This window comes from Hipposideros armiger, unplaced genomic scaffold (genome assembly GCF_001890085.2).
Source record: "Hipposideros armiger isolate ML-2016 unplaced genomic scaffold, ASM189008v1 scaffold_136, whole genome shotgun sequence".
Taxonomy (NCBI): Eukaryota; Metazoa; Chordata; class Mammalia; order Chiroptera; family Hipposideridae; genus Hipposideros; species Hipposideros armiger.
Window position 1 is genome coordinate 2,318,322 of NW_017731486.1, and position 11,575 is coordinate 2,329,896.

An 11,575-nucleotide genomic window follows, 5' to 3' on the forward strand; every position below is an offset into this window, starting at 1 on the left:
ATGGTGTTGGGAGCTGACTGGGAACAGTCAGGGGCACTGAGGCTGCAGTGGGTAGCTGCAGGCCTCTATGTCTGGGTGAGCAGCTGGAAAAGGAGTGTCTACCTGGCAACTGCTTACAGCATGGCTCAAACACCCCCAGAAGAGGAACAATGCTCCAGGACTTTCCACCATGGACTTGTTGACAGTTTCTATCTGCCTCAGTTTAACCTTGCTTGATTATATCATTGGTTTATATTGTACATAAACTAACTTGTTTCTAGGGAGAAATTGTTTCTTCAGACACTTTTACCCATACTTTAGGGAATTGTTCCCTGCTATGAGGAAATTACTTCCTCCATAAAAGCTGCTTGTATTCAATAAACTGGGTCTCAGTCTGTCACCAGCAGGCTGAGGTTCTCCTGTTCCCAGCTTTGTCTCTTTTTTCTTTTCTCGTCTCCCACCCAATCCTCTTGGGTAAGCTCCTGGCTGATGAGCCAGGGGTGGTTGGTTGACACGCGAGTTGTGTCACCATGGCCGTTATTATGGCTATTCAGTTACAGTCTTGGTCCAATGGAGGAAGGAGCTCTAGGTCTCATACTGAGAACTACAAAGAAACATGCTCCTAGGGCAGGAGTCCATCTGGGTCTCTTTCATTCCTAGAGACTCAAGCCAGGTACTGTGGGAACCTTGGCAATATCCTTGAGCCAGCTTTACCTCCCATTCCTAGCCCCCTGCCACGGTACATTTTTAATTTTATGATTTTAAAGTGACTTGCATTTATTTGCTTTGTTTTGGTACATCTTATCCTTTGTACTATTAATCTTTTAATGTTTGATTTTGACTCTTTTGGGGAGGGTATATTAATGATTGCGTGGAGTCAAAAATCTGCTTTCCTTTAGCTTCCAATGGGCAGAAATGCAGAAATACCAGTTCAGTTGGTCGGCCTTGGTCTCCTCAATCTATGGTTAAGACAAGAGCATATTGTGTTGCATTATTGTTTATTGCTTTATCATTAACATGATCTTAGACAAATATCACATCAAGAAACTCTAGAAGGAATATAACTTTTAAATTTTGATTTTATTTTTAATTGTGATGAAATACACATAACATAAAAGTTATCATCTTAACCATTTTTAAGTGTATAGTTCAGTGGCATTAAGTACAGTCATATTGTCATGCAACCATTGCCATCACCCATCTCCAGAACTCTTTTATCTTTCAAAACTGAAACTCTATATTCATTAAACAACACCTCTCCATTCTCTCTCTACCCAGCTCCCAACAACCACCATTCTACTTCCTGTGTCAATGAATTTGACTAATCTAGGTCCCTTATATAGATGAAATCATACAGTATTTGTCATTTTGTGACTGGCTTATTTCACTTAGCATAATGGCCTTGAGGTTCATCCATGTTGAAACATATTGCAGAATTTCTTTCCCTTTTATTTTTAATTTTTAAGCTTTATTGAGGTGTAACTGACAAATAAAATTATAAGATATATAAAGTGTACAATGTGATGATCTGATATATATGTTATGAAAAGATTCCCACCATTGAGTTAATTAACACATCCATCACCTCTTGTATTCACCCCTCTCTTTTTTTAGGGTGAGAATAATTAAGTTCTACTCTCAGCAAATTTTAATTATATGGTATTATTAACTATAGTCACCATGTTTTACATTAGATCTTCAGACTTTATTCATCTTATAACTGAAAGTTTGTACCTTTTACCAACCTCTATTTCTACCCCCATCCCCTACCCCGACCCTGGCAATCACCATTTTATTCCCTGTTTCTAGAGTTTGATTTTTTTTAAAGATTCACATATAAATGATATCATGTAGTATTTGTCTTTCTCTGTATGGCTTATTTCACTTAACATAGTGCCCTCCAGTTTCTTCCATGTAGCAAATGATAGGATTTTCTTTTTTTCCTTTTTTTTTAATGGCTGAATAATATCCCTGTGTGTGAATGTATGTATGTGTGTTGTGTGGCCTCTTTTTTATCCATTCACCCATCAACAGACACTTAGGTTGTTGCCACACCTTGGTTATTGTGAATAATGCTTCAGTGAACATAGGAGTGCAGATATCTCTTTGAGATAATAATTTTGTTTCCTTTGGATAAATACCCAGAAGTGGAATTGCTGGATCATATGGTAGTTCATATCATATTGATGGAAACTCCTACACACTGTTTTCCTTAATGGTTGTTCCAGTTTACATTCCTGTCAATGATATAGGGGATTACCTCTTATTGAAAAGGCTGTATTTTCTCTGTTGAATGGTGTTGGTACCTTTGTCCAAAATCACATAACCTTATATGTGAGGGCTTATTTCTGGGCTCTTTATTCTAGTCCATTTGTCTATATATCTGCCATTATTCTAGTACCACACTATTTAGATTACTGTAGCTTTGTAATAAGTTTTGAAATAAAAAAGTGTGAGACCTTAGCTTTGTTCTTTCTTTTTAAAGATTATTTTAGCTATTTAGAATCCCTTGAGATCCCATATAAATGTTAAGATGAATTTTTCCATTTTTTGCAAAGAACATCATTGGGATTCTGATAGGACTATATTGGATATGTAAATCACTTTGGATACTATTGACATCTTAACAATATTAAGCCTTCCAATCCATGAACACAGGATATCTTTTTTTTTAAAGATTTTAATGGGGAATTGGGGGAGGGGAACAGTGTTGGGGAATTGGGGAAGGGGACCAGCCAAGTTATTGTTCTTCAATCTTTGTTGTGGAGGGCGCTAGTCACCATCTGACTTCCCGTTGGCAGCTTGTGGCCTCTAAGCTCAAGGTGCTGTTTTCAATCTTAATTGTGGGTGGGCATAGCTACCATCCCATGTGGAAGTTGAACCGGCAGGCTTGCTGTTGAGAGCACACACTCTATCCACTGAGCCGTCCGGGCGGCAGCTCAGCTCAAGTTGCCAAGTTCAGGCTTAGTTGTGGGTAGGCGTAACCCACCATCAAACAAGAAATTTTGTTGTTACACCAGCTGAGCCATCCTGCCACCTGTTGGCAGCTCAGCAACAGCTCAGTTCGGGTGCAGTGTCACTGGCCCATGTGGGGATCGAACCGGTGGCCCTGTTGCTCAGAGCTCGTGCTCTTAAGCCAACTCTTAACCAACTGAGCCACTTGGCTGGCCCAACACAGGATATCTTTCCATTTATTTATGTCTACTTTCTTTCAGCAACATTTTGTAGTTTTCAGTGTACAAGGCTTTTACCTCCGTTAAATTAATTCCTAAGTATTTTATTCTTATTTGATGGTATTATAAGTTGAATTATTTTTTTAATTTTCTTTTCAGATTGTTCATTGTTAATGTATGGAAACACAACTGGTTTTTGAGTGTCGATTTCATAACCTTAAACTTTGCTGAATTTGTTTATTAGTTCTAACAGGGTGTAGTGTGTGTGTGTGTGTGTGTGTGTGTGTGATGGAATATAACTTTTGAATGCTTTCAAAACCATCCTCTCCTTCTATTAGGAGGCTGTACATGAATGCTCTTAGCATCTAACAAATACCAAATATGGACATAAAGAAAATCTTGACCACTCAATGCTGGTGTCGATATGGATAGAAAAAGCAGATCACAATGATTGCCAAATGTGCTTTTGAATCTGTCAGTTACACAAAGTTAAGTGTAAATGGTTGATGTTCCAGGTTGAAAATGTTGACAGAAGAGAGGAATATTTAAGAGATCTTTTTAGATGTTTTAAATTTGCTTATTGTTAAAATGAATAAATTTAAATTGTGCTTATTCCAACATGTCAGAAATTTCACAGAAAGTGGTAAATGTTTAGAAGAAAATTGCTTTGCTTTTTGGGTTCTCTCACTGCACCATAAAAGATGTGCAAATAGTGTTCTAATTTAGGAAAAAATAATGAGATTTTCCTGCATTGAGAAAAACAGTTTTCCCTACTCTTAAAGTAATTGGAATGCCCGACTGAAAACATCCTACTAGGAGAACACAGAGTTCAGAGGATTTCTGGAATGTCAAATGAGAGCTACAAATAGAGGATGTGTGTGTTAGGCTATACATATAACTGAAAGGAAAAAGATGTGATTAAAAAAGTAAAATAATTTGCAGCTGCTTCCACTATTTGAGGGGGATGTCCCAAGGCCAACTGTCTCTTCCACTGGGCTCAGCCACTGGGATGATGAAAGGGAAGGGAACCATGTAATCAATTGTTGCCTGCATTGCTCTGAACCCAGGACAACTCACCTGGAATTGTCACTTCAGTCTTATCCCAGACCTGGCTCCCCTGAGATGGTGAGGCCAGAGATTAGTACAGGTGGGACCATGTGCATTTACAACCTTATAGCTCATCAGTCTGCAAAGAGCATATCAGCAGAACCCAGTAGCTCTCTCAAGCACATAGTTTCCGTAAGTCAAAGTCTTCTCCTTCCTCCTTGGACTGGGACAAATTACCACTGAACTCCTCCCTAGATAGTTTCCCCTGTGAAGCTTGGTGGACCCAACGTGGCCCTGCCTGTAATTATTGTTTACTTCAATTTTTGTGGCTTACCTCATTATAGTTCATTAACATCATGAAAGGGTCTCATATGTAGCCAGGCAACCAGGGGTGGAACAAGTTCAGTTTAGAATCTGACTCACTGTGTTTCACTGAGACAAACTCCAGTTGTGTCTGCTCTTGGCTTACCTCACTTCTGTGGTCATAAGAATGCAAACCACTCCACAGTCTGCCAGCTTATTGTCCCTGCCTTCGTTTCCCATCTGCCACTTCCTCCCCCACCCCAAACTCTGGCTGACCTATATAGTCTTTCCTGAGTATGCTAAAATAGCTTTTTTTGTTTCTACTTGGAATTCTGAGGACTTTTCCTTTCTTTATGTAGTAGATCCCTCCTCCCTTCAGTACTGCCTATTAACATTTACTCATCATAGTTCTGTGCCTTTCTAAATGGTTTTATCTCCCTGAAAAGCAACTGATTTTTAAATTTTTCCTTGTCTCTCTATCTTGTTTTACTTTTTTTGTACAATTATTTCACTTTCCCCTTATATTATTCTATGTCATAAGAAAAATATGGATACCCCTTATTCTTTTTTTTAAGTATAATTTCCATTGTATTTTTTCCCCCAGAGAATATTTCTTCAGTCTTAAGGACTTGGTTCCTTACAGGGCTTTGGTGGAGGTGGTGGGGCAGCACCACAAGTTTAAGTTGGGGTGGGGATGGTTGGTCTTTCTGGGCTTCACCAGAATGATTCTTGGCTACTTAGCTGTGAATGGCACAACTCACACAGTAATGTAGTTTCACATACAGCTTGGGAAGCACACAGACATTGAAAGACACTCGCTTCAGATATGTCCTTAAAGGCTGAGACCTCTACTATGTTTCGAATGACGAACTTCTTAATTGCCTTATCCTTTGGCATGCATCGAGTGCAGTTGGTGCAATGAATCAGCTGCACATGGCCGCAGCCCTTTTTGGCACAACCACTGTTCCTTCTTTTGTTGGTTAGCTTGGAAGTGAGGAGCCAAGAGTGGATACCCACTACTCATATAACTTCCCATTTGAAACTGTAAAATATTAACTGTTCCAATTCCTTTTCTCACAAGGAAACACCCTTTTAACTATGTGAACTGATGAATCTGGAAAGATTATCTTTTGACCATTTTAGATAACTTTGCTCAACTTATTCATCCCATTGTTCTAAGTGGGCCATATTCCTATTGCTTTTCCTTAATGTATTTCTTTTATGTTTTTAAAAATTTGAAACAATTTCAAACTTGGAGGAAAGTTGTAAGTACAGTACAGAACTACTTTTACCTTAACCATTTGAGAATAATTTGCCCACAAGGTGTCCCATCTTCCCCAAATTCTTCAGATGCATTGGTTAAAAGAATATCTCTTATATAACCACTCTACAACCATTCAAATCAGGAAATTAACATGATACATTACTACCATCTAATCCTCAAATTCTTCTCAAATTCTGCCAGTTGTCCTAATAATGTCTTATAAAACAAAGGATCCCACTCCACCTCAGGCAGGCACCTACTTTACTTAGCTTCACCTAATGTGCTTCAGACTTTATTGTTCAGAAAGGGAAGGAAGAGAAGAGAAAGAGCTCATGTACATTTAATTGTAGTGTTTACCTCCACAAAATCTAAACTTTCTTGCCACTTGACCACAAATAGTCTAGGAAACAAATTCCATTGCTTCTGTTGCATCACTCTGGAGTATTAAGGGTAAAGTCTTGACCAGACAATTGAAATGGCTTATGATATCTGGAAGAAACAGAAACCACCTGTGGTTCAAAATACTGTGATTGATCAGCTCATCTTATTGTTAATACAACTTTACACTTGCTGTTTTTGCCAGCATTGCCCTTTGATTTAGGCAATAATTCCCCTTCTCTTGCCTGGAGCTTTAGAGTCCCTCTCCAACCCCCTTCAACACATTCCACTCCCACAACCCCACCATATGGGGGTGGAATCATAGGGCCAAGGGGAAGTGACCACTTGAGGCCCATGTTTCCCTCTTCTAAGCTGTGTTCTGACTATCTAGGACCCTGTATTTCTCAGACTAAATAGCCCCCGAGCCTGCCTCTAAGGCTGCACCAGCCTTCTCCCCAGCTCAGGTGAATGGCATCTCTACTGCATGTACCCCGACGCTGGAGGGTAGCCAAGGGGTAGCTATTTGGGGAGAGTGAGTAGAGGCTGGACATGCGGACTGGGATATCTAGACCGAGCACACAGAAGGCCCTTTTTGTTGCAGAGTGAAGCTGAGGTGGAAAAAGGATAGGTGGGTTGTGTGTTACCATATTTTAAAGCAGACTTCTGAGGAGGCTGAACATTCTACATGTGAAACTGGCCTTCCAGTTTGTTAGGGAAGAATATTTATCAAGGTAGGGGGATAGGACATATTTTATTTTCCAGTTATTTACTTGACATAACTTTCTATTTAGACATATGGTATATTGATCTATATTTGTATTCTTGCCCCAATTCCATCAGATAGGCCTGGCCACTGCATGCAGTAGGCACCAGTGTGAGTTTTTCTTGTGTAACATCTCTGAGATTCCTTCCATCTGGGTCCATTCTAACATGCTCTTAGGTATACACTATGATTTGAGACATACCCACTCAAAAGGCCCACTCTAGACATCATTAGACAAATTCATATTATACTTTCACTTATATCTGTGTTGTCCAACCTGGAAAGAGTTGTGTTGGGGACCCATTCTTAGATCTATTAGAAAGAGTCCTCATATGTGGGATATAAAACTAAAAGCAGCAAAGGAACAAGAAAAACAAATAAAGAAACAAAAACTCATAGACACAGATAATAGTTTAGTAGTTACCAGAGGTTAATGGAGGAGAGTAGTGGTAGATGAGGGTAAACAGGATCAAATATATGGTGATGGAAGGAGAACTGACTCTGGGTGGTGAACATACAGTGATATATATAGATGATGTATTATAGAAATGAACAATTGAAACCTACATAATTTTACTAACCAAGGTAACCCCAATAAATTTAATAAAAATTAACAAAATAAAGTTGTCGGCAGGGCAAACTACTAATTACTGAACATGTGCACTCTCTGCAATTACTTTCTGAAGCTCCAAAAAGGGCCTTACCTCATCCCTAGCTCAAAATGTCATATCTACTTAAATTTCCCTTTCTGTCCCTGAACCTTCATGTATGTGGGATCTCTGACCCTTTCATCTATGTAGCTTTCCCATACATATGTATGTATTAAATTTGGTCATTTTCTCTTGCTAATCTGTCTCATGTCTATTTGATTATTAGACCAGCTGAAAGAATCTTGAGGATAGAGGGAAGTTTCTTTCTCCCCCACAGTTTCTTATATTTTGGTCACCCAAATGACCAGACTTTGGGAACCCTCTTAGCTCAGAACTCAGTCTAGTGCTGTAGAGGATCTGGTCACATACAGAGGTGGAGGCAAAACACAGCCTGGTCTGAGTGCTGTTATCAATTATGTGCCTTCTGATCTGAGTTACTTTGAGGAAAGGAGAACGCCTTACAACACTTCTTGGTATTGGAGTAGTAACCTTAACTATGGGATTCTTTTTTTTAACTTTTTCTATGTTTTTATTTATTTATCCAAATGACATCACTCCTATGTCTATTTCAAAACCTTCTTTTTCACCCTGCCCCTCAACCTCTCTCCCATCTTTCACCACAATAGATTTATACCCATCTGACACCAGACATAATTATTACAGTATTATTATTTTTTTACAGTATTATTGATTACATTCCTTATGCTATATCCTACATCCCCATAACTACTGTGTAACAACCAATTTGTACTTCTTAATCCCTTCCCCTCGTCATCTACCCCAACCTCCTTTCCATCTGGCAACCATGGAAATGTTCTTTGTATCTATGAGTTTGTTTCTGTTTTGTTTGTTTATTTTGTTCTTTAGATTTGACTTATAAGTGAATCATATGACATTTGTCTTTCACTGTCTGACTTACTACACTCAACACAATACCCTCTAGGTCCATCCATATTGTCTCAGATGGCAAGATTTCATTTTTTTTATGGCTGAGTAAATTTCCTTTATATACATGTGACACCTATTCTTTATCCATTCTTTCATTCCGGGACACCCATGTTGCCTTACTATCTTGGCTTATTTAAATAATGCTGCAATGGTTTCTGAGGCAGAAATCACGGGCCGGGGAACAGGAAAAGAGGGAAGCAAGAAACGTGAAAACACAGCCCACACTCCACAGCTGAGGAGGCACGAGCTGCTTAGCCAGGAGGTGCCTGGCGATGGAAGGGGCTTTTTTTCTTCATCCTATTTTTTCCCCCTTTCCTCTCATATTAGAAAAATAAACTGCATAGATAAGTGCACACTCCCACCCTCCCTCAGAAATCTTGGCCCCCTCCCTGCCAGAGCCTGACTGACTCCTGAAGAGAGGAGTAAGTCAGAATAAAGGTGATTCAACTCCCTGGGGGTTGAGTAATTTACATGAGAAAAGGCTGCAGGTGGGAGCAGAACAGCTTTGGCTGCTGAGGCACAGGAAGGCCTACCAGCAGCTCTGAAAACTCCACCCCCCACCCTCCAACAGCCCCAGTGGAAAGAGCACCCAAAGACGCACATCCAGTCCACTGCGCAGAAATCAGAGTGCCTCTGGACAGGAAGGAGCAGAAATAACACTGACTTTGTAAAAAAACTACCAATCACACCTCATAACTCCACTCATCTAAAATAGACCTATATTAAGATGGCTAGCTCTGTCCCCACAAGACACACAGGAGAGTGTGTATTGCAGAGGAAAACCTGGGGAGAGCTTGGCAGACTTCAGCCAAGATTGAAACTGGTTATTTCTTGTTTTTTCTCCCTTTTTTTTAAATTGGTTTTAGTTGGGGTTTCTCTTTTGATACGTTATATTGCTATTGTTAATTGGGTTCTCTTGGATGTTTTGGTTTTTTTTCCCCCCCAATGATTGCTTGTGTTGGTTGTTTTTGGATTTTTCTATTTCATTAGTAATTTTAGTTTTTTATATAGACATACATAAAGGTGCTTATATGTGGATATATAGTCCATATATATGGGGGTGTAGATATATATATATATATATATATTTTTTTCCTCTCTGTATTCTTCTCTCTTTCTTTCCTTTTCTTCTAACCTCTTTCTCTCCCTTCTTTCCTGCTTCATTATCATAGCTTGATTTACCTCCTCCTTTCCATTTTTTCTGCAAGTTTTTTTTTTCTTCTTTTCTCATTTCCATTGTTTTGTTTCTTTTGGTTTGTTTTTCTCCTTGTGCTTGATTGACATTTCTATACATGTGGAGTGTAAGGTGATGGTTGTTTTGTACATCAGAGAGTATCTGGTTACCTTTGGTGGCTGTTGTGATGGTGCTCATTGATCTGTTTTGCCCTAAAACATGCTCTGCAGTGAGGCCCAGCCAAAGAAGCACAAGAATCATCACACCCAGAGACCAACTTTAGATAAAACCAGAGCATTACAGGGTCTGACCTACAAGATTCACACTCAAAGGGAAATTGCTACAGGCACAAGAGCCTCTTGAGGCCAAGCCTCATCAGAGGGATCAACCCTCACACAACAGTTTATAAACTTTGGACACAGCTGATCCTCATGGCTAGTCAGCTTGGGAGTCAAGCCCACTTACTGACAAGCCGAAAGCAATAAAAACTAGACCTCAACAAGAGAAGGCACATAACACAAGGAACACCTCTGGTATACACACACGGGAGAAAAGGGAGTCTGAGCAATTCAAATATAAAGGACATCTACCACATAAGTCTACCCAGAAAAGACTGAGAGACCTAGGGGATCTACCTATTTCATCCAAGTAAACCCAAAGAGTAAACCAGAATGGGGAAGCAAAGAAACCCATCCCAAATAAAAGAATAGAAGAAACCTCCTGAATCTCTGGAATTGAGGAAATAGAGGTAAACAACCAATCGGAGACAGAGTTCAGAACACTGATTATTAGAATTCTCAAGGAAATTAATGAGAATGAAATGAAGGATAGAGAAATTATGAAAAACAACTATGTAGAAATAAAGAATTCAATTACTGAATTAAATAACAAACTCGAAGGAATTACTAGTAGATTGGGTGAAGCAGAGGATCGAATCAGTGACTTAGAAGACAAGATAGCAGAGATCATCCAAGCGGAACAGCAAAAAGAAAAAAGAATTTAAAACATGGAAAATAGTTTAAGAGAGCTAGGTGACAACATCAAATGAAACAACATGCACATCATAGGAATACCAGAAGGAGAAGAGAGGGAGCAAGGGATCAAAAACATATTTAAAGTAATAATGTCTGAAAACTTCCCTAAACTGGCAAAGGAAATTGACATACATGTACAGGAAGCACAGAGAGTTCCAAATAAGATGATCCCAAACAGGCCCACACCAAGACACATTACAGTGAAAATGGCAAGGGTTAAAGACAAAGACAGAATCCTAAAAGCAGCAAGAGACAGGCAGCAAGTTACATACAAGGGCACTCCCATAAGATTATCAGCGACTTTTCTAGAGAAACTCTGCAGGCCAGAAGGGAATGGCAGGAGGTCTTCAAAGTGATGAAAAACAGAGGCCTAAAACCTAGATTGCTTTATCAAGCAAGGTTATCATTTAAAATTTAAGGAGAGATGAAGAGCTTCCCAGAAAAGAATAAGCTGAAGGAATTCATTACCACCAAGCCAGCATTGCAGGAAATGTTAAAAGGGCTGCTTTAAGCAGAGGACAGAGAAAAATAACCTAACTAACGAAGGCCAGGAACACAAATAATAAAATGGCAATAACTGCGCACTTATCAATAATCACATTAAATGTAAGTGGACCGAATGCTCCAATCAAAAGACATAAGGTGGCTGAGTGGATAAGAAAGCAAGACCCTTGCGTATGCTGTATACAAGAGACTCATCTTAGATCAAAAGACACATACAGGCTGAAAGTAAAGGGATGGAGTAAAATATTTCATACAAATGGAACCAAGAAAAAAGCTGGAGTAGCGATACTTATATCAGATAAAATGGACTTTAAAGTGAAGAACATAATGAAGGACAAAGAAGGACACTTCATAATAA

At 39.2% G+C, this 11,575-nt stretch overlaps 1 pseudogene; it reads right to left on the reverse strand.

The window, feature by feature from the left end:
• Positions 1–5,123: 5,123 nt before the first annotated feature.
• The window catches only part of LOC109386614 (40S ribosomal protein S26-like), a 34,690-nt pseudogene continuing 28,238 nt past the window's right edge, over positions 5,124–11,575 (reverse strand).